At 46.4% G+C, this 24,569-nt stretch overlaps 1 protein-coding gene across 3 annotated transcripts in view; it reads right to left on the bottom strand.

Moving 5' to 3' along the window:
• CLCN2 (chloride voltage-gated channel 2) overlaps positions 1–24,569 on the bottom strand; it is a 1,173,779-nt gene that overhangs the window by 1,045,296 nt on the left and 103,914 nt on the right. The window lies entirely within an intron of this gene.

Genomic DNA, 24,569 nt, shown 5'->3' with positions numbered 1-24,569 from the left:
TGCAGATTAAAGTGGCAAGAAAGAGATTGCCAGGCGTGGGGCTTAATGTAGTGCACTGTTTGGCGTTATAAACCGGCAAAGGAGTCAATGACTGTAAAATGCTATAGCCTGAAGAAGCTTGAGTATTGAGCGAAATGCGTGGTGTTTTTAACCTGGATGGGCGAGTGAATCCTTGTTCTTTGATTCACCATGATTGTGCACAGGGCAACAAAATGAGTATGCGTGTTAACATGCTGACATCCTGTGGATTCTGGGTGACTCACCGTCCTTCCATGTGCTGCCAAAAGCCTGCCAATTAATCACTTATGCGTGATCAGCCCCTGATTAGCTTCTATTCCCGAATACTAGAGGGAGTAATCAGTCTATAAATCATTCCAAAGAGCCTTGTTACGGTTCAATTTACAACCAGCATAACAGAGTCCAAAGGGGTGCGCTGTGCCATCCGCAGGCGTGTGTTCAGACCAAACATCCACAGCAGAAGGTTTAGTGCACTGGTGCAAGAACAGGCCGGGATTCATCAAGGTTGGACTGGGAACCAAAAGAGGCCCTAGAAAGAATGGGCAAAGTAGCCCCATTTTAGACATATTCAGCCCTTTTCCTATAGGACCATTTGGCAATACCACACAAAAGTGGCCCAGGGTGCAGAGGACTACCGGGAAATCCCCAGAGTTAATAGGTCCGTCCACCTCTGGGCTTGAGCTTGTTGCCATGCATTGCAAATGTATGCACACACAAAATGGCTCAACATGCATGGTATGCTCCAGCGCCAAACAACTAAACGTCTTATTGTACATGCATATTTGCAGCTGGCATGATGCAAGAGCACAGGCTCGCTTTGTTAAACGCCAGGTGCAAAATGTGCGTGATATTGCCCCTGGCGTTTACTAGCAATTATTCACCGCTGGTATTTGTGGTCAAAGGGATATCATTTCATGAAAGGAGTTCTCACTTCTGCCCAGTACTGGTTTTTGGCACTTATTGAGGCACATGTTTCTGGGTCTGGTTAGACGGTTCATCCCATTGGTTACTTCGGTCCCCTCAAACCTGGTGATCATGAGGTTTGCTTGCACCCTTATTAGCATGATTATTGAGGGTGCTTTGGGCTGTAATGTAGTAATGCCCTCGAATGGATCAATAGAGGCTCTGGTCACAGTGATGACTTGGGCGACATGTCACCATTACTTTCTTTCAATTGTGTAAAGGTTTTTTTTAAGTGCAAGGCAGATAATTGCTCTCCAACAGCAGTCATTAATGGTAGATTCCGGCAGAACATAGCTAGATACATTTTGAAATTAAACTGCATTACATGTTCCAAGAAAAGACAAGTGTCTCAGACACTTGTCTTTTCTTGGAACAACTGTGTCTGCGATTTAGGAGGTTGACTGGCAAGGATGTGCGGCCTGGAGTCTGTACAGCATCTGTGACGTCTGTGCCTGAAATGCCATCTAGGTAGAGGTAATAGCCGGGAGCTGTGGCTTTCATGGGGTGATGCGGAGCTGGATTACCTGGGTTTCGGGCCAGGAAACATATATATTGGGTTTCGGGCCAGGATATATATCTATATATCTATGAATAAACAAGTTAGCCAAGGATGTAGCTCTCTGCCTACTTACTTAGCTGGTGCTCTAGGGTTAGGTGGGCTAGATCTAAATATAGGCTTAGCTCCGTTTCCCAAACACACTGAGGCAATGCCTCCTCATGCCAAGCAAAGAAACCACACAAAATGCCAGGGCACTCGTAGACAATGCTTGGTACGGAATTTTTAATATATAAAGGGGCATTACAAAGTTTAAAAGACTGGCACTGTGCACAATCATGGTGAATCAAAGAACAAGGATTCACTCACCCATCCAGGTTAAAAACGCCACGCGTTTCGCTCAATACTACAGTCATTGACTCCTTTGCCGGTTTATAATGCCAAACAGTGCACTACATTAAGCCCCACCCCTGGCAATCATGTGATATTGCCAGAGTAATGTTGGCCATCAGTGCGGCCATCTTAAAGAGGACTAATTCCTTATGTTGGGTTTAGCCAATCTATCCCAATATAATTAGTGAAGTTGCCCCAATGTTATAAAATGATAGTACTTCTACATCTTAAAGGGCATTATGTGGCGGACTATTTGTACCATTTGTATTGTACATTTGTGGGCGTGTCTGCATGATCTAATATCAAATGTAATCACGGCGGATACCTTGTTGGGCGAGTGAAAAGCAAAAGCGCAGCAGTCTCATCCATTAGATTGAAAGCGTGTTTGCTTGACTGATGTATGCATGTATCATCACGTCGCGCCTTTGGATAGAGGCGGCACGATGTCCTTCACCTATGTTGATGCCACGCACACGTATTCTCTACGTGCAATGAATCATGGTATTATAAGTCATTCTATATAGGTAACATTCAAGTTAATAGCATTGCAAGTGCAGCATCTTTAAAACTTTGATAGTATGGGTATGCATGGGATGATCGAATGGCTAATGTTCGACCATCTAAATTTTAAAGTGCAGTGCAACAACATGTAGACTATTGACTTCAAAGGTAATATGTGCAAAGATGCATGTGCAAATTGCAACTTGTATAAATAACTATATTTAACATTTGAAAAATCACCTCTATATATAAATAATGCATAGAACATAAGTTGGTATATCAACAATAAAGTGCTAGGTCTTCAATGGTTACCAATATAATCATTCGTCCATGTGTATATGTGTATATGTTTGCGTGTAAACCATCAAATCCACCCTTTACTATTTTCCACAAGGATAAGGTTGTTCTGAGGGTTAAGCCTTCATTTTTACCTAAAATCACTTCAGATTTTCATGCAAGACAGAACATTTTATTGCCCACGTGCTATCCTCCACCTCATCTTGGCAAAGAGCAGGAGAGATTACACAGATTGGATCCACTTAGAGCTCTAAACTTCTACATTTCTAGATTATCCAAACTTTGTATAGATCATCAGCTTAGTACAGTCAAATTCGTGATTATGCAGGTAGTTTCTACTGAAAGAAAAACCAGAACTGAAGCCAACAGTTGCTGCGCGTGCTATGTATAACCTTCAATGACATCACCATCCAGACGGAGGCCCCCGAGGGACATCGAGTCAACTGCATAGACACACAGCACCCTCTGCTGGAAGAATGTTCTGAAGCAGCTGAATCTGGATATCGACTATCCATCATAAAGGTGAAACGGGCAAAGCCCAACAGGTATACCTCCTTTGCCTCATTTAGTAGCACAGGCAGGCTATATCTTCAGGAGGGGGCGAGAGCTGTTAACAGTTGCAACCCAAACAGCGCTGTACAGTGTGTCTAAAAGAATAGAACGTTCCATCAAGTCACTATAAATATAGGAACTTTAAAACATCAATGCCACTAACAAAAAGTTCTATAAACCCACCCATTGTAAAGGAAACACAGAATGCAAAAAGTGGTGTGTAACAACACTCTGGGCAAATCAGCAGCCGTGTTCTGATAAGAGACTTGGCAACTAAGTCAATAGTTCAAGGATATGTAAGAAATGTTAGGCGAAGAAGCTTATAATTCACTATGGTCACGAAAGGTGGACCAGTGGACAGGGCCTCTTCACAGTACCTTTGGTTTCTTGTCTTTGAAGACTCTACACATGCTTCTAGGGGTTCCAGAGGCTGTGAATCAACATTGGATTGGTGAGATGGTAGACTGGGTGCTACACGCAGTGTTGTCCAAGCAGCAATGGCACATGGCACGAAGAAGCATGGGACAGGCAGGCAATGTCTGGGTCAGTATATCTCACAAGCGGTTCAATATGGGAATCACAGCGGTTCCTTGACTTCTGTGTTCCTGGGAGACCCAATTCATGTTCCCCAGGTTGAAAGCAAGTGCTTAGTTCTGCACTTCCACTACAGTATATTGTCCAGCACCAACAGGGAGTCTTTAATCTCCAGTAAGCACAACCCTGGTTCCACAATGCAGCCAGGAGTGTGGCCTAGGTCGAATAGCAGCCAACCCACCATTGATTGGGGGATGCATAGGGAACAGAGCTCTCTCCACTGCCATGGATGCCATCTTCTGTCTTCACCTCAATGAAAGAGGACGCCAAAGTACCTAGTACTTACAAGAGAGGTCCAGTCACTCCTTCATGTGCTTGTAAGAGTCCAAAGACTAAACACATAATGAATGAGGGCCGCTCTCCTTTTAAAACCGAAATGGCACAGGGGTTTGGTCCAAAACAAAACTGTGATAAGGGGTTAAATCCCTGTTGTAATATGGGCCATTTGCCTCATGACATCACACCCACGGTATCTTGCCTGCAGGAAATGGAGGGGGCAGGAAAAGGAAGAGTAGAAACCAAGATGGTGTGACCCTTCTCTCAGTCCACCACTCCCTTCTGGCTACTCTAACTTCATCTACTTCTCACACTTGCTGACGTCAAAAGAATTCCAGTGGCCAGCACCCTGGTGCTAGAGTGGCTTTGTTATGGCATTGGTGCCTATGAGGCACTGGTTCCCAGGATAACTCCTGGGAAAAGGGCGTGTGTCTCGGAAGGGTTTGGGGAGAGGCATTACCCTTCCTAAAGGAGAATCAAAGGAGCAGCATACTGACCATTGTTCAACGTGCCTGTAGTGGAGACGGACCAGACACTAATGCACATCAGTTCCATCACAGCTGCAGTCCTGTTTACAGAGCTGACACTACTGTGCTAGCAAATAGCTATGGTGGTATAATTTTGTGTTCTTAGTAGTTACCATGCCACAACCAGGCATGGCTTATACTTAAGGATTTACATGCCACCAGATTGACTTAAATATACAATGATTACGTTTTGGAAACAGAGGTGCAGAAGATTAAAAAGCCGTCACAAATGCGCATGTGACCTTTGGAAATGTGCTGTGCCACTGTGAAGTGGGAGAATGGAAGACCAGGCTCCCGTCCTTCACCTCTCGCGCTTGGCCTAGAGGGTCACGACCCAGACACCCGCCGCGAGAAGAGTTTGTCCATTTACCAGACGACCAGGTACCCTGGTACAGGAACATACGGATGTGTCCATCTGCCTGCCCAGCAGCCCGCACTGGCCATGCCGACACCTGCGGCACGGATCAACTAGACTAACATCTACACGTCGTTAGAGATGCCATGACGACCTAGACAACGGGAAGCACATCTGTACAAAGATACACACTGAACATTCCCACACCAATCTACACGAAGAATATACTCAGTGCTATGACGTAGGCGACAGGCATATTCACGGACGTGCATCTTTATTATTTTTACATAGGCTTTCAGAATGCAGAAACACAAGACGCGTCATGAACTCATCTATAAAGCTTGCTCACGCTTCTCTTGAAACCCGTTACCACCATGAGAGGTATAATGGAGACACGATACTGGTCATAGAACTATATGCTACTATAACCTAAAGCACCTATGCACCAAACGGACGACTTATGCACCAGGCCGAGTAGGCCTCAAACAAGAGCTCCCGTGGACATTAACAAAGCAAGAGTCAGGTTGCTGATCCTGCAGAAAGAGCCCGGTGGAGCAACCAGCCAAGGTCGCAATGTTGCAAACCCACATTCCAAGAACAAATCATCAAAGGCACGATGTTGCAACCTCGTACTCCGCGCACCAACGTTAAAGTCACACCGGCAAAATTAAACCAGACGCGCAGTGGAAAAACAATATTAATTGTGCAGAATTCTGCCTCTTTCACGGTCCCTCCCCACGTGACCAAGCCGAACCTGACGAGATGCCAAACCCAGGAGAGTAGAGGCGTCTGGATCTATCGCTACGGGACACAGGCAGATACACATGAAAGGCTCAATGGACATCTGCGACAGTGGGAGCGGTCAGCCTTCCAGCTATGAATAAGTCCTCACATTGTCTGCACGTACCCATAGTGAAACATTGTTGCAACTTGCAGGTACACCGAGAGCTGGGAACAGCGGTGGTCCCAGGCTGGGAAGCTCACGGGCGCACCAATCAGAACATGGGGCTCCTATCACTGACGTCAGTAATGTTAACCAATCCCCAGGAGCCTTCATGTAACAATTCTCATGTATCTATTTGTAGGGACAACCCAGATATACCACCTGACTACCCTTTGACCACTAACATCGTTCTCTATATGTGTGCTATACTAACCCTACCACTCGAGCAACCAATTAAGAGTGGCGATAGGTTTTTTGTTAACTTTCTGAAGTGACGCAAGTAGCGCGTCATAATACAGTAAAAGGGGCCTGCGAGCCCCACGATTGTGTGTGTGTCAGGACGAACGCGTACGCTCCTTGACCCATCCCTGCCGTTTTGTCTAATAAACAGCAGAGTCACCTTGCTCCTTGTGTGTGTCTCATACTCTATCTCATCTGGGATATACGGGAGGAGTTGGGGCCTCCCTGCCCGGAGGTCTGCGGACGGCCCGGCCGACCCCGGCAGAATTTCCCCCCGACAAGTTGGAGGCACTGCTGAGATCTGTTTAAGATCGACTTTTTATTTTTTACTTTTTCCAGGCACTCCCGTTGCGAGGAGGCCCGGCGGCGCGGCCCCCTCTGCCGTTGCCCCCTTCTGAGGACTACAGGACCATCGCGGAGCTGCGAGAAGACCGGACAGCGCAATCCGGATATTGGCCCTCGGGAGCCGGTTGAGAAGTATCCCGCCCGCGGTCGGCGAGTGTCCAGACGTGGTCCAGACGAGGGGAGGTGGCGAGCCGCTTGGAGGGGTGCACGCAGTCGAGCGGCCCTGCATCGAGAGAACTTGGTGAGCATGACACGCACAACAAGCAATGCGAAATTGTGAGGGAGGGGGAGGAAGTAAATAAGGGAGGAGGGAGGTGTTGTGCAGATGCGCGGCGAAGGTATAACAACTGTTGGAAATGGAATGAATGGTAGCGAAACGAGTGCGAGAGCAGTCGGCTACGTTACGCGGAAGAGGGCGGCGGGGCACGAAAACATCACGTGCGGCCGCTCATAAGACACTGATTGGCCTAAGTCGCGACTACGTGTGAGGGTGGGTGTGTGGTTTCCTACGATTTGGCATTTATTGATCAATGAGTAGACGAGGATCCCTATTGTTCGAGCAAGAAACTCGATAGGTAGATGACGTTTCCCTATAGACGGTAGCTAGTTGCCTAGTTGCCCAAATACAGAAGATAATTGGCTGGTTAAGCCCTCCTGTTGAGGGGCGTATCACACGCGAGGCGACGCAGCGTGCGCAGTCCGATTATATTATTGATTTGATTACCTTGTTCCAGGAGAGACAGGAAGACAGCTGTAGGGTTAGCGGGGTAGATTGCAAGTGTATTTTCAACTTAAAGAACATAATAAGAATGTACCAGTAGCTCGAAGAAATCGGTGACGTCACCAGTAGGGATTTAATAGGATATAGCGAGCACAAGGAACTTTTGAGAATGGTGGGAAAGAGAAATATGATAAGGGAGCTGATACGTAAATAAACGATAGAGGAGTGGATCAGAAGAGGAGAAGGGGAGAGGGGCGTGGCTGCGCACGAAGAACGCCGGCCACGGCAAGTGTAAAAGGAGGAGGAGAACGGGGAAACAGGACGACTGTATAAGAGCGTCGTAAGGGGTACACAGCCGCAGGGGGCTGTGTGCGCTTCGGCCGCAGGGGGCCGTAGGGGAAGGAATATACAATATAAAATGATACATATATATATTTTGTTCTATGTTTTTAATAAGTTTTACTGCATATTCTGTCAAAGGATTGTCGTAAGTCCCCTCACTTACAGGGCCAGGTAAACAATATAAGGTTGTATATTGTAAACTGCTAGTGAAGGGAAGGGTAACAAGGGGAGCGCCATTATGTCATACGGGACAGGGTCGGGAGGGTGGGGGAACACCCTCACTACCCCACTACAACACATATGCACCACACTCCCACCTCATAGGGAGAAATTAATTAAGTACAGTATAGAGTGGACCCAGGGGACGGACAACAAAATGTTAACACCATGGCCGCCTAATGGTAGTTTCGATCCATATGCCCAATATTCGCTGCTAAACCATCTACACAATACATACAAGGGGAAGAAGTTGGCAAACCATGTGGAGGTGTTTAACTTATGGAGGATGTTCCAGGGGTCCCGACCAGGACCAAATGGAATGTTCACTATGGGGGAAACACCGGAAGAAAAGGAGATTAAGAAAGAAGGAACGGATGGGGAAGAGGGGTGTAAGAGCACGAAGAATACGAGGAACGGAGGACAGGGAGGAGAAAAGATTGATAAATCAGACGACATAAAAAAGGAACCGAGCAATGAGATACCCATTACACCGGGAGTGAAAACAGAGGGAGGAGGGTTGTACCCTTTAAGAGAATTAGGAGAAATAGAAGGACAGTTAAGGGCGGCTGAAGGATACTCGAACCCGGCATACAGCCCTCCACCATATGTGGCTCATAGGAAGATACCAATGGGGGAGGGGAGGATTGGAGAAGAGCAGACTGTAGAGATAGGAAATGATGAGTAGGTAGCTGCACAGATATTATTAAAATTACGAGGTTCACTAACTGGAGAAGAGAGGGAGGTAGTAAAGAGAACAGACGAGGATAGTAGAAGAGAGAGTGAGATGAGGGGGGAGGAGCTATTACGACAAAAGGAAGAGATTTTGGAGGAAAGGTTAGCAAAACTAAGGGATGAGCAGAATGAATTGATCAAACAGCTTGAGAGGGAGGAAAGAGAGAGAGTGAGGAAAAGGAAAGAAGGTAAGGACGAATTGGACAAATTAAGGGAATGAAATGAGGAGCAAAGGAGAGAAGCTGAAAGGGTAAAAGCAGCAGCAGACAGGGTGTCAAGAGTAGTGCTGAGAGAAATGAAGAAGGAAGAAGAGGAAAAGGAAAAGGAAATGGCAATATGGAGGAGGAGGGTACTATCAGAGACAGCTAAGAAATATGAAGAGGGGAAAGTAATAGAAAGAGAAAGGGTGAAATGGGAAAGGAAGAAAGAGGATGAAAGAATATTGGAACAGATGAGCAACGAAGTGATGGAGGAATTAAAAAGGAAAAGGGAGGAAAATAGTAGGGAGATGGAGGAGAGGAGTGAAGGAGAAAGAGAAGGGAGGAGTAGGGAGAGTGAAAAATGGGGGGATTTATATAGAAGTAGAGAAGTAGCAACAACATCAGCACTAGGGGGAGCAGTTGATAACAAAGGAAAAGGAGAAATGGACCTAATAGACTTAGAAACAGTAACAATAAAAGGGAAAAAGGCAGAGTGGGGGATACCTTTTATGACTGACTTTTGCAGTGAGGAGGAAGAAGGAGTAGAGAGGGAAGGAAGAAGGAGTGAAAGGGAAAGCTTAGATAAGCTATACCTCACTCGAACAAACATAGACTCGCCATGGATCAGTAGGAGAAGGGAGGAGCTGGAGAGAAGTGAAGAGGGGGTGCAAAAACTAGTGGAAAAACAAACCCATGAAACCACGCCATCCCCATCTCCATCGCACCCTACATGCTCAACCGCCACACGCTCGCTGCGCACAATAAAGCTCGCGCCCTTCATGGACCAACTGACTCCCTATGCATGTCGGCTTAGAGACCTCCCTAGTCGCAGACAAGACAGACAAATAAACATGCCCACATTAAACACAGGAAATGATGAAAAAAGGGGAAAGGAAGAAGAAGGAGGTAGGAGCAGGGGTAATAAGGACGAACTTGAAGAGGTAAAGGAAACGGGAGAAGAGGAGGGGTGTGAGGACTCGATATTATGGAACGTAAAGGGGGACACAAGACACAACTTAATGCCACTGTTGGAGAGAGGAGGGGTTAGACCACAGTATGTACCTTGGAAACATACGGATAAAGAAAATATAAAATGTAGGCTCCCATCACTAAGTGGAGGTGCGGGTAAGTGGATATATGAAATGGAAAAACACACCGCAGGACAGAAACTAGCAGTAGGAGATGTGAAGGGCCTGTTAATATCAATATTAGGGGATAGAGCGGATGAAATTTGGAAGAGAGCGGGATTCCATGGGGTAACAATAACGAACACATCGCATGATGGGGCACCATTTGCAAACTGCAGACATGCGCTATGGCAGGCACTGAGAGTACAGTACCCAGACACATCAGACATAGGAGCCATTACTTCCCGTAAGATGCGTGAGAATGAGGATCCTGTTGATTATATCCAGGATATTCAAGAGAAGTGGCGCATGGAAACTAGAGAACAATGGGACAAAACACCAGCCATATTTTATCATATACTAGTGCAAGGGCTCCCAGAAGGAGTTCAGAAACAACTAAAGAAAGTAGTGGGAATGGAAGCAAAACCATGGCCAGAAATACAACTGACTATAGTACATCACTGCAGGACATGGCAAGGAAAAATGAAACAAAAGGAAGAGGACAGGAAAACAGAAGAGGCCAAACTAGTACAGAAAAAACTTACTAAATACACAATGGAAGGGGCACTAATAACTACGCCCACACCAATGGCCCAAAGCCCCACGCAAGTAGTGGCTGCACAAGATCCCGCTCAAATAGCACCTCCACAAAGTGTAATACAGCAAGTGCCGCCTCTGCAATTACACGCACCAAACATGGGAGGAGGGTACCCAATGCAAGGAACTGGGTATTATAGTTATAACAGGGGGAGAGGAGGATTTATGAGAGGGAGAGGGTACGGATATAATACCCAACAATGGGGGGGGGACTTAGAAATTCCTACCCCACAGGGCAACCCGTATACCAGGACAACACAGGGAGCTTCCCATGGCAAAGCAGGGAACCACCCGTGTGTTGGAGCTGCGGACTATTAGGACACATGTCACGTACGTGTAGGGTCAGGCCAGGAACACCAGCATGGAATGAACAAGCACAACCTAGGACCTCACAAGAACAGCAGGGCATACAACAACAGCAGATGTCACAACAAGGAAGTGACCCACAACAACAAACAACACAACAGCAGCCACAAACATATTCACTGCCACAACAACAAATAACACAACAACAGCCACTGCCACAACAACAAGTAGCGCTAATACAACCACCCCAAACTCAAAAAACGCAATTGGGTAGGGTGACGGTGTTGGGACACAACCCTTACACAGGGAATGGCCAATCATTGTACCCCCAATAGGACAGCCCACAGACGGCCTTGGTGTGTCCCATCCTGTCAGTAACACCTAATAGTGCGGAGGAGCCACGCATAGAGGTAACGATAGGTGACAAAAAATTATCATTCCTTGTTGACACCGGGGCAACCCGGTCTTGCATAAGGGAAGGTAAATTTAAGATGTCAGGCGAAGCCATGAACACCCAAGGATTTTCTGGGGCTAAAGGATTGGTTCCATTTACTGATAACGTTCCCTTATCTATTGGTTCCACTTTTGTATTATAGTGCCTCACCAGTAAATATACTGGGGAGGGACATAATGAACAGGTTGAATATGACGATCTCCTTTACAGAGGATGGCATCATTTGCTCTACTCCAGGGATTAACATGCTCGCAGCACGACAGATTATGCAAGCATACTGTGGACAGACAGCGATTAGGGCGGAGCCAGTAGATGGCGAGCTATTCCAGTATGGCACAGACATGGCATTTGCATGGATGCCAGGGATAGAAGGGAAAATATGGAGGAGGCCAGCAGCCTATCTGTTCCGACCAGAAACACCAGTTAATGAACCAGAAGGAAAGGTGTTTGTAATGGACATCGAGAGCATTATTGCAACAGCTGATTATGTTGCTGTGCACGCCCAAGATAAAGAAGGGAGAGCATGGAGGGCAGTGATAGCACTAGCAGAAGGATGTAGGCTGACCCAGGTGTCAGATGAAGAGCTGTTCTCAGAAGAAAAGGAGGAAGGTGAAATGGTGTTCATGATGAGTGTAGAAATATGGCTAAGAGTGGCTCACAAACAAGTAGCACAGAAAATTGCAATGGCAGTTGAGGCACCCGCAGGCACCCCAGTCCCATTCTTTAAGGAGGATATGTCAAAGGTGCCCAAATCATTATGGACTATTAGCCCTTATGACGTGGGATGCATAAAAAGCATAGGGGGTGTAAGGATAAAATTGAAAAAAGGTGCCATACTACCAAGAGTGAAACAGTACCCATTGTCAAAAGAGGCAGATGAGGGCATATATGAAACCATAACGGCCCTTATAAACAATGGCATATTGGTCCCCTCAGAATCACCATGTAACACGGCTGTGTACCCGGTGCGCAAGGCTAAAGGGGGGTCTTGGCGCTTCATACAGGACCTCAGGCCCTTGAACAACATAGTAGAAGCAGAGTATCCAGTAACAGCAAACCCGGCCACAATATTGTGTGGCATTCCAGCAGAAGCATCACGATTTACAGTGATTGACCTTAAAAATGCTTTTTTCTCAATACCATTACACCCAGACTCACAAGATTTGACAAGCTTCACTTACCGAAATACAAAGTGGAAACATACCAGATTGCCACAGGGGTATTGTGAATCACCCTCAATTTTCAATAGAGTAATACAGATGGATTTGGGTAATGTTGAGGTGGAAAGCACAGTATTACAGTATGTGGATGACATAATAATTTGCAGTACAAACGAAAATAAATGTAGAGAGGACTCCTTAAAAATGTTGACAATATTGGCTGAAAAGGGGTACAAGGTAGACATGGAAAAGATACAATACTATCAGGAACAGGTACTTTACATTGGCCAACTGATATCCCAACATGGAAGAAAGATTGCACCACAAAGAGCACAGGCCATTTCAAGTACTCCCGTGCCACAGACTGTGAGAGAACTGCAGCAGTTTCTGGGGCTGTGCAACTACTGTAGAGCATGGGTATTTGATTACAGTTCATACATAGGACCCCTGCTTGAGGGTTTGAGGGATGCCAATAAAGGGGAGAAAAAGTTGGGGTGGACTATGGAAATGAGGGAGGCCTTTGACGAATTGAAAGACGCGATATCAACTGCTCCAGTACTGGCATCCCCAGACTATGAGCGACGCTTTTTTATATTTTCACATTGCGACTCAGCAGTGATGAAAGCAGTATTGGCCCAAAAAACGAGCATGGGCTATAAACCAGTAGCATTTTACAGCGGTCACTTAGACCCTGTGATGTTAGGCCACTTCCCTTGCGAACAAGGTCTCGCTGCAGCTGCTTTTGCAGTGGAAAAAGCCTCAGCAATAACCATGGGGTGTCCAACTACACTGTTTGTGGAACATGCACTATTTGCAATATTGAATAAACCCAAGTCCACACTAACGACACAAAGGGCATCAGGTTATGAGATCATTTTGTCTAGAGCTGAACTAGCAATTGTTAGATGTAGCACGGTTAACCCTGCAAGGTTCCTAGCAGAAGTAATTGAGGAGGGAGATTACGCCCACGACTGCACCCAAATAACTGAAATGTACTCATGTACTAGAAAAGTTGAAGAAAACGCACTAGAGGGAGGTGAGCTTTTGTTTATTGATGGGTCATCAACTATTGATCAAGGAGATGGGATACGGAGGACTGGGGCAGCAGTAGTAAAAATGATGGAGGCGCCGGTGTGTGTGGCTATGAAGTGTGTACAATTACCACAGCATTACTCTGCTCAAGCCGCGGAACTGGTTGCACTAATATTGGCATTAAAGGAAAGTTTTAACAAACAAGTAACTATATATTCCGACAGTGCATATGTTACATCCACTGTCCACTCAGGGCTATCAAAATGGAGAAGAAGAGGGTTTAGGAGAGCTGATGGCACTCCAGTGCAACATGCCCTCTTGTTGGCTGAACTAATTGAAGTAATAAACGACCCCCAAGAACTAGCCCTAGTCAAATGCACCGCACACACCAATGGTGAAGACCACGTCTCAAAAGGGAATGCAGCAGCAGACGCACATGCGAAATATGCTGCATACTTTGGTGAGATATGGAACCCCACAGACTCACAGAGAGGGAGAGGGAGGGGAATGGCGAGGGAGATGTTAATAAGAGAAGGGTACACCCATCTCCCAGCCACACAGATTATGGAGCTACAAGCGGCTGCACCAATGGCCGAAAAAGAAATATGGGTAAAAAGAGGATGTACAATGTCACCAACCGACGCACTATGGCGCCAGGGTGGCACTGGGAAAGTTGTAATACCGTTGGCACTCTTAAATACCGCCCTGAGCCAATTACATCACCCAGCCCATACAGGCAAGGAAATAATTGCAGCACGAATTAGGGAAGATTGGTTCTGTCCTGAGTTAAATTCTCATGTGTCAAATTTTATCAGCAACTGTCTCACATGTCAACAGTTTACGGCCGGTCATACTCTAAAAGTGATAAGAGGTACCATACCCCGGCCAGAAGGACCTTTTCGGCACCTTCACATTGACTATGTTGATATGATCAACATATGTCAAGGTAATAGGTATATGATTGTAGTAGTATGCCCATTTTCTAGGTGGATTGAAGCAGGGCCCTGTTCACACCCAGATGCATTTAGAGCAGCCAAATTCCTAGTAAGGGAGGTCTTCCCCAGGTGGGGAGTGTGCGAGGTGTTAAGATCAGACAATGGCCCACATTTCGCAAACGAAATGTTCCAGCATATCACATCCCTGCTGAGCATAAAACACAAATTTGCATGTGCATACCACCCACAGGCTAATGGTGTATGTGAACGCCTGAATGGCTTATTGAAGGAGGCAATTGCAAAAATACAACAAACAACAAAGAAAAGTTGGTTGTATTGCCTTCCGTTAGCCCTATTCGAATTAAGGAATAGGCCAGGGTCCGACCACCACCTCACCCCTCACGAGGTGGTTACTGGACGTCAAATGCGCCTTCCCCTAACGCCAACATCAAGGGCATTCACTGACCACGAAAGTTCAGCGAGTGTGTTAGGTGATGAAATGTATCAATATGTGTCTTCTTTGATTACTAGTGTCATGTTTGTGTCTCAACAGCTCGAGCGCACACGGGGCGGGTCTACCAGCAATCAAGAAGAAGGCGCAAGTACAGAATTGGAAAAGGAGAACTTGTGCAAACTTGCCAAAGGTGACCACATGCTACTTCGCAATTTCAATAGAAAATGGAACGATAAGAGGTTCACCGGCCCCCATCTGGTAGAGGACGTATCAACAAGAGCAGTAAAACTAAAGGACAAGCGTGCCTGGAACCACCTACATGATGTAAAGATCTACAAACTGCAGACCCGCCCCAGCGCCAACGACAGGTCCATTGGAAGAACAGCAACAACATCCCCGACAGCGGAAGAAAGTTCCACCACAGACAACGACCCAATTGTTCCCTCGGAGACAATAACTGACGAAGAAAGGGGTGATCCCCATACTGCCCACCCCATGGTCACACGTTCAAAGAGTAAAAATAATTCCGCCATCTGAGCCCAAACCCCCCCGCCCATTGGCTCCCAAGTACAGTTGTAACTTAAACTGAAGGACATTGCCTGCACTAATACACATGTAAACACGTGAATGTTCTCTTTTTTCTCTCGCACATACAGGAACTGCGTGATATTGTATTGTCAAGAAAAAGCTAACTAACAAGTTCACTGTCCAGGCGTAGATGGTACTCCCAGACGATAACTACCCAGAAGAATTGTCACACCAATTTGTATACGAAATAAAAAGGCCAACATACCTAAAAAGGAGAAGGGTACGTGTCTACTACACAGCCTTCCTCCTGGCCATAGAATATTCCATGCCCCACCTCCACCCATACTTGCCGGTCCTAAGAGACCGATCACTTAGAGTAGCGTGGGAGCAGCTCTTCGCCTGGGCACTGAATGACTATTTGATAGGGGGAGCTTAAAGGAAACAAAACTAACATTTAATAACAAGCATTTTGAGAATTTTTAGGCGGGCAACTTTAACGTCGCAAGAATACGCTGCCAGGACTGCAGCAAGGTAAGAGCAAAATGCCGGTGAGATTAGCATATGTAATAAAAATAATAGGGATTTTTATGATCACCGGGTTCTTGGCTGCCTCTGTCTGGCAGTACAGCTATGCTATCAATTTTATTGCTGCACCCAAACCTAATATACCCCCGTTCCCTGCTGCAACAGGTGTTACGTCAGGTGGTAATAGTAACATTGCACCCAAGCAAAATAGAGTTAAACGCAGCACATACTCGGACAATAAAGGTATTGATAATTATATACAAGATTCAGCACACGTCACAAACAACATATGGTACCAACACATGACCCGCATTGGTAAGCAGACAACTGAGGATAGCTGCTACGTTTGCTCATTAATACCATACGCCATGAGCGCTTCACGAACATTTGTTGCCACAGAAATAGATGAAAAGACAGCACAGTGCATAATATACTTGGCACTGTTCCAAACGAAAGGAAGATTTCAAGGAACAGTAGTGCACATGACATGGAAAACACGAGACTCATACCCATATGAAAACAACTTCCTCAAGACCTATTTGAGTTATCACAAGACCAGTTTACATGCTGAAGCATTCAAATACATAACAAGTGGCCCTGCAAAAGGAGAAACAAAGAAAGTAACACTGCAGTATCTACCATGTGATTGGTACGCCACTGAAGTTCCGGGGAAACAAGGATGCTGGGAGAGGCCGCTGGTGACGATAACAGGAAAGGTGTATCTGGACAACAGCTGGGAGATAGGAGTGATTGGCAGCAACATGGTAACAAAAGAAACTATCTCAACCATCGAGACACACAATCACCGATGTTGGACGACGTGGATCAAGTATGTACCAATGCTCACGTGGGTAGAAGAAGATGAAGACCCAATAACAATACTACCGTTGACTGTGCCCAAGGTATGCTACCAGCATAAAGGAGAGGTGGACGTAGGATATAACACCAATTGTGCAAGCGTGATGGAGTTACCTGAGGGGGGAGCGGGAACAGCAGTAATAATGGACCATTATTGGGCCTGTGGAGAAAAGGCATACCATACACTGCCTCCCCTGTGGAATGGTGTGTGCACAATGGTACACGTCAATGTACCATCACTAGTGGTACCTAAGAAGCATGTCAATGTGGCGAAATTTCCTAAAATGGATGAAGGGGATAAGAGAAGAAAGAGATCTGCACCACTTCAGGAGGAGCAAAGGAACAGGACCAACAGCAATGATACTGTCCTAAATAGGAGAAAAAGACAAGGAAAGCCACTGACAGGAAATTACCTGTGGGGAAGGTCGGAAACGGCACTAACATCAATACCGCCAGAACACAGACTATTCAGCAGAGCAGCAATGTTCTTCTCCTCAATAATACATCCGGGACTGCAGGCTTACGCAAACGCAAAATGGCTCCAAATAACTAGATGGGAACTAATGATGACCATCAATTCTACAGTAAATGGGTTCAACGCAATTAAAGAGGAGCTGCGAGCTGTAAGGATGGTAGCACTCCAGAACAGATATGTATTGGACCTTCTCACAGCAATGGAAGGAGGAGTTTGTGCAAAGATAGGACAATCTTGCTGCATGTTCATACCTGCCAACGATGCTGACAATGGTACACTGACAGAAGCAGTTTCACAATTGGCCCAGATGCACTCCAAAATGATGGATGAAAGTAACGGTGTAAACAAGGATAAGAGCTGGTTTTCACTATTATGGTCATGGATGCCATCCTGGCTGTCAGATGGACTGAAAATAATAGTGGGTTGTACTATTTTGGCTGGAGCTACTCTGATCATAATCAGATTTTGGAAGGCCCGGAAGGCACGCACTACTGACGAGTTGCTGGAGATGGTGGGAATGCACCCCTTGATGCCAGAGATGACGGCCGGCATACAGGTGTGATAATACAGGAGAGGGAGAAGTTGCGCACCCAAATCATCACCAACCATCTAGACCCACCATCAGTGAAGATTGAGAACCCAAGGAACCCCAGGAGCTACATAGGAAGATGGGTATACTGTACTCCTGGAGGAACCTGTGAATATATGTATTGGTCATTTGAAGATCATGTAAACCATTATGGACATCTCGGAGGAATAACTAAGATATGGCGAGTAAAAGGTGATAACGAGAAGGATATGTTTGTGGTCGACAAGTCGACCAGAGGGGGGACTGAAGTGGGAGAATGGAAGACCAGGCTCCCGTCCTTCACCTCTCGCGCTTGGCCTAGAGGGTCACGACCCAGACACCCGCCGCGAGAAGAGTTTGTCCATTTACCAGACGACCAGGTACCCTGGTACAGGAACATACGGATGTGTCCATCTGCCTGCCCAGCAGCCCGCACTGGCCATGCCGACACCTGCGGCACGGATCAACTAGACTAACATCTACACGTCGTTAGAGGTGCCATGACGACCTAGACAACGGGAAGCACATCTGTACAAAGATACACACTGAACATTCCCACACCAATCTACACGAAGAATATACTCAGTGCTATGACGTAGGCGACAGGCATATTCACGGACGTGCATCTTTATTATTTTTACATAGGCTTTCAGAATGCAGAAACACAAGACGCGTCATGAACTCATCTATAAAGCTTGCTCACGCTTCTCTTGAAACCCGTTACCACCATGAGAGGTATAATGGAGACACGATACTGGTCATAGAACTATATGCTACTATAACCTAAAGCACCTATGCACCAAACGGACTACTTATGCACCAGGCCGAGTAGGCCTCAAACAAGAGCTCCCGTGGACATTAACAAAGCAAGAGTCAGGTTGCTGATCCTGCAGAAAGAGCCCGGTGGAGCAACCAGCCAAGGTCGCAATGTTGCAAACCCACATTCCAAGAACAAATCATCAAAGGCACGATGTTGCAACCTCGTACTCCGCGCACCAACGTTAAAGTCACACCGGCAAAATTAAACCAGACGCGCAGTGGAAAAACAATATTAATTGTGCAGAATTCTGCCTCTTTCACGGTCCCTCCCCACGTGACCAAGCCGAACCTGACGAGATGCCAAACCCAGGAGAGTAGAGGCGTCTGGATCTATCGCTACGGGACACAGGCAGATACACATGAAAGGCTCAATGGACATCTGCGACAGTGGGAGCGGTCAGCCTTCCAGCTATGAATAAGTCCTCACATTGTCTGCACGTACCCATAGTGAAACATTGTTGCAACTTGCAGGTACACCGAGAGCTGGGAACAGCGGTGGTCCCAGGCTGGGAAGCTCACGGGCGCACCAATCAGAACATGGGGCTCCTATCACTGACGTCAGTAATGTTAACCAATCCCCAGGAGCCTTCATGTAACAATTCTCATGTACATGTATCTATTTGTAGGGACAACCCAGATATACCACCTGACTACCCTTTGACCACTAACATCGTTCTCTATATGTGTGCTATACTAACCCTACCACTCGAGCAACCAATTAAGAGTGGCGATAGGTTTTTTGTTAACTTTCTGAAGTGACGCAAGTAGCGCGTCATAATACAGTAAAAGGGGCCTGCGAGCCCCACGATTGTGTGTGTGTCAGGACGAACGCGTACGCTCCTTGACCCATCCCTACCGTTTTGTCTAATAAACAGCAGAGTCACCTTGCTCCTTGTGTGTGTCTCATACTCTATCTCATCTGGGATATACGGGAGGAGTTGGGGCCTCCCTGCCCGGAGGTCTGCGGACGGCCCGGCCGACCCCGGCAGAATTTCCCCCCTGACAACTGCATGACTGGTGCTGTAGATGCGAGAAGACTGGCTACAGCAAAGGCACATCTGTATACTATAATTTTGGCATGGAACGTTTATGAAAGGGAGAACTAATTAGCAGACCTCTCATTCAGAAACAGAATTACCCACATCACTGTAGTATTATAAAATCAAAAATATTGGGCTATGTTGCCCTCACCAGATGGCTTTCTGTCCCAGGTTTATTAACAGAAAATGCCAAATATTTAAGAAAAAAGCAACTGCCAACCAATCGATACACTGAAAAATTGCACCAAACTCCCTATGTGACAAGAAATTTAATCAACGATGGATTTGCAGTAAGCACGCTTGCCCACTAGCAGATCTTATTGACATTTTATTTATAACAGAAACCTGGCTGCCCACCTGATTAAGCTACACATTTCATTAATTGGAAAGAAAAACGTAGACGTGACCTAGAAATGCTATATAGGAAATACATTAGAATTGATCTTTTCAGGCTGGGTTGACTGATGTTAAAGCCATGTTGCAAAATTTCACAGTGAAGACTGAGGTACAGTTATTGAGGACCACTAACCGATAGGCTTCCTGATCCATCTAGAGGTTTTGGCAAATGTATCCCATTTGTGGAGTGAGTAAATAGCTAGGAGCCTAATTGGAATCTGACAAGAGTTTGAACTACCAAATTAGCTCCATTCTTAGGCGTTCTTGTAAATAGTTCCGCTGGGTTTTACCCATAGTCAATTTGCAGTAGGAGGCGAAATTAATTCCAAACTGCATTACTTTAATGTCCCCTATATGAAAAGATCATATTCAAAGTGTTTAGACCACTGCCATTTGACTAATCCTTGGCCTGAACAAGAGTGAGGCCATCAGTCCTTTGTAACGTTCACTACACTGGCCACCATTTTGTTTAAGATCTGCTGCCTTACTTTTAAGCGTGTGCAGGGAAAAGGCCCTGCCTTATCCGAGGGCCAAAAACCACGCCCTGTGCTCCACCCAGAATCCTCTGATCGTCTAATCAACTGCTGTTAACTCTCCCACCTGTCAACCCCAAGCAGAGAGGAGACTAAAGAGGTTTGTTTCGGGCACCTAAAATGTGGAGAACACTCCCAATTAACATCCAGTCCATTACAAACGTGATGCCATTTAAAGGGCCACACAAGCTATGCTGTTTTGCTAACTTTTCATCCTCGATCCTGGTGCTTTTCGTTTTCGGATGTGTACGGTACAAATCCAAAAACCAAACCAAGCAGTTTCATGCACCCCTTTCCATTTTCTAAGCCTGGCCTTCAGATTGAGGGGTTTGTGCTTTTCCACTTGCAGGATGAGATATGAACTCCCAGGTTGAGGATTTCTGCTTGACCTAACCTAGAGGTTTTGGTTAGAGGGAAAGATCACTAGCTCCTCGTGTGACCTTATTGGGCTGGCAGCACAGGCCTCTTGGACATCAGAATCTGCTTGTAGGACCCACCAGCCAGCCAATGCAGCTAGTGTAAAATGGCAGCCAGATCAAGTGGCGCCCTGCGAATAGTAGATGTTCCCCAGAGGGAGCTGCTCTGGAAAGGTTCCCAGAAAGAGAGGAATAAAAATGTTTTAAAAAAGGAGGCCACATGGATCTCCGTCAGATATCAACTCACCGACATACTCTCCACATCGCACTCACACATGATCCTTACTGTAGCATCACAAGCTCCCATCACACCCATTGGCACTCCAGAGCTCTTCCACATGAATACACCACAGCACAAACACTCTCCTGCACACCTAATATTACTCAAAACTGCACACGGACACTCTACAAAACACTTACTCCATGACATTCCTATGGAGGCTCCTTTGTGGTCAGAGCAAAGAAATCACCACTGCACCCACACTCTCCGCCACCTCCACTAGGAATCACCACTGCACACTACTTGCAGACACTCAACACCAAGACAAGACAATCCCCATTTCACCTTCCAAGCCACTTTGCACCCACACACCACTCCATGTACAGAGCCCCTCCACCCTCTAAATACCATACTCTCAAGCACTTCCCATTGAACTCTGGCAAACAGATGCTCTCCCCAACTTTCTCCGATATTGGTCAACCTAATTACGCACTCACTTCCTCACTTACAGACAATTGCGCCAAGACTCTTCCCAACATGCCCTCACCACTCCCAAAAGGCAAAAGCACTCCGTGGCACTCAAAACTTCAAACTCCAATTTACCCACAGAAGCACAAAACCACTGCACGACAGCGAGGGTTTCACCTCCACACAAACACGCTAGTCTACAACCAAGCAGCTGTCACGCCCCTAGATCCAAGCTACTACACAACTACGTGGACAGCCATTCCCCACCATACACACAGACATTCACCATTACACCCACAGACACTTGCCACTTCACCTGCAGACACTTGTATTCTACACTACACCCACTAGCACTGGGCACATCAACTAATATTCATCACGACACTCTTAGGCATTCAGCAAAGGAATAGGCACACTCCGGCACATTCACAGATAGTCCCCCCTCGAATTCATAAACTACCCAGAAGCACAAATAGACAATCACACAACCACTCACAAGAGGCACAGTGACAACTTATCCTACTTTGCAAAAACTCTCTTCATTATAAAGAAGATCGGGAATCCAGCAAATTTGATGCATCCAGAAAGAAAGATGGCCGCCTCCCACAAAGGAGAGAGGTGCAGCCTTGCGGATGGAAGCACTTCCAGTCAAAGTAGTGGGTTTGTGGAACACTTGAGCCTAGTATATCTTGACAGTGCTGCGGATGCGCTATCCTTCCATAACCTTACACACAGAAGAGCGCATGTCGGCTGTGTTCTGAGCTGGTTCTATGCCATTTGGCTCAAAAGATTATTGATTTTTTTTAACTGGTTGGTTTTGCAGCAAATGTTTGCGGGGGAGACCCCCGCAGCTCCCCCCTTAACACTCCTACATTCATTCTAACCCTACCCCACCACCCCCAACACACATTTGCGACCCAGCCAGATGAAAAAATTCAATGACTTCTACTTCGATCCATGGAATCTGCTGTGGCCAAAACTCCTGTTACCCTCAGAGCTCAAATAACACCGAGGTTAACCTTACAGAACAAATACGTTTCTCCCAGAGAACCAAACCAGAAAGAATACACTTCTAATTGTAGGTCTACCTCTGGCTGACAGAAGGTGTGAAGAAACGCAAACATGCCCATCCCGCCCCCCGCCCCCACAGACACTAATCTTTCCATGCCTACCACCAATGCACGCAAGCCCATTCCCACTTATAGAAATCAAACAACGACACATCGCTAGGAAATACTTCTCTGGGAATTGAGAACAAAACTGCCAACCCCAGAACAAATCTTTTCAAAGAATCGCATCTGAGGAAGTGGAACACAATCCATGGAACCTCTGAGGTCAGACACCTTAGAGCTGTGAGTGCCAGGCTCCATGCCAGGGCACCTGCACAGGCAGCTCATGCAAGCAGACACGGCAGGGCGATGGGCGTACAGCTGAAGAGCAGCAGCTGGGCGTTCCTACAAGGTGTAGGCAAGTCACACTTAAGTTTGCTGCACATGGTATAGGCTCACACCAAAAGCAATAGCCAGAAGTTTCCAGAACTTTCCCATATTAAAAATGGAAAGAATAAAGTAGACGGGGGAGAAGGAGAACGAATTGAGGTGATGGCTATAGTTCAGCAGAGAAGACAGAAAGAGTGAACAAAAGAGCGATGATGGAAGTTACCGATAAAGGACAAACTAAAAAGTGATAGACAAACAATCAAAACTATTTCATTTTATCAATGAATAAGGGAAAGCTTAAATAACGACAGTGTAGGCAAAGAAAGGAGAGGAAACAGAAGAAAGAACTGGCTCAGAGATAAGCAGAAGAGAGGGAAACATGAAAGCAAGAAGAAAGATGGAAAATGGGTAAACTGGACTATTCCACTCCCTTCTACAGTCAAAGCTGCAGATGAAACAATGAAATACTGATAACACTAAATTAAGTTCAATGCCCAAAAACCACTATTGGAAATCAGAGAATTCATGCCTGCTAACATGTTCTGGAAGACATGGAGGGGACACGCGAGAGACAGGAGGGTGATCGTTTTCCCTCTGTGAATGAAGGTGGGCAGAATGGGCATCCAACCCCACACTACACTTTGCCGGTACTACACAAATCTGACTTTCTCACGTCACCGCCTGTGAACCTCACCTATCACACCAGTAACCAAAGCAGGCCATCAGCATGGCCATCATCAACCCAGGCTCCCCAAACCCTGTATCAATGCTTCCAAAGATGTAGGCAAAATAAGCAAATGAGCTTCCACTCCCCAAACCCTCTGGCAATGCTTCCACAGATGTGCGCACAATGAGCCAATGAGCTTCCACTCCCAAAGCCCTCTTGCAATCCTTCCACAGATGTGGGCACATTAAGTCAAGAGCTTCCGCTCCCCAAAACCTCTGGCAATGTTTCCACAGATTTGGGCAAGACAAACCAATGAGCATCCACTCCCAAAGCCTTCTGTCAATGTTTCCACAGATGTGGGCATAATAAGCCAATCAGCTTCCACTCCCAAAGCCTTCTGGCAATGCTTCCACAGATGTGGGCAAGACAAACCAATGAGCTTCCACTCCCAAAGCCCTCTGGCAAAGCTTCCACAGATGTTGGCACAATAAGCCAATGAGCGTCCACTCCCCAAACCCTCTGGCAATGCTTCCACAGATGTGCGCACAATGAGCCAATGAGCTTCCACTCCCCAAACCCTCTGGCAATGCTTCCACAGATGTGGATAAGACAGACCAATGAGCTTCCACTCCACAAACCCTCTGGCAATGCTTCCACAGATGTGGGCACAATAAGCCAATGAGCTTCTGGGGCATGCGTCAAGGACTATGCAGCCACTTGGAACTCAGTCCCGAGATTCTTTGGCAATAGCACCACTGAGCCCAAGAGACCACCCAATAGGGCATGAGAGAGTGGGATACACATTGAAAAAACGACCCTGCCCGCAACATGTGTACAC

The sequence above is a fragment of the Ambystoma mexicanum genome, chromosome 10, assembly GCF_040938575.1.
Source record: "Ambystoma mexicanum isolate Mex_15411 chromosome 10, UKY_AmexF1_1, whole genome shotgun sequence".
Lineage (NCBI taxonomy): Eukaryota > Metazoa > Chordata > Amphibia > Caudata > Ambystomatidae > Ambystoma > Ambystoma mexicanum.
The sequence above is the reverse complement of the archived record's forward strand: the minus strand, read 5'-3'. Positions and strand labels throughout refer to the sequence as shown.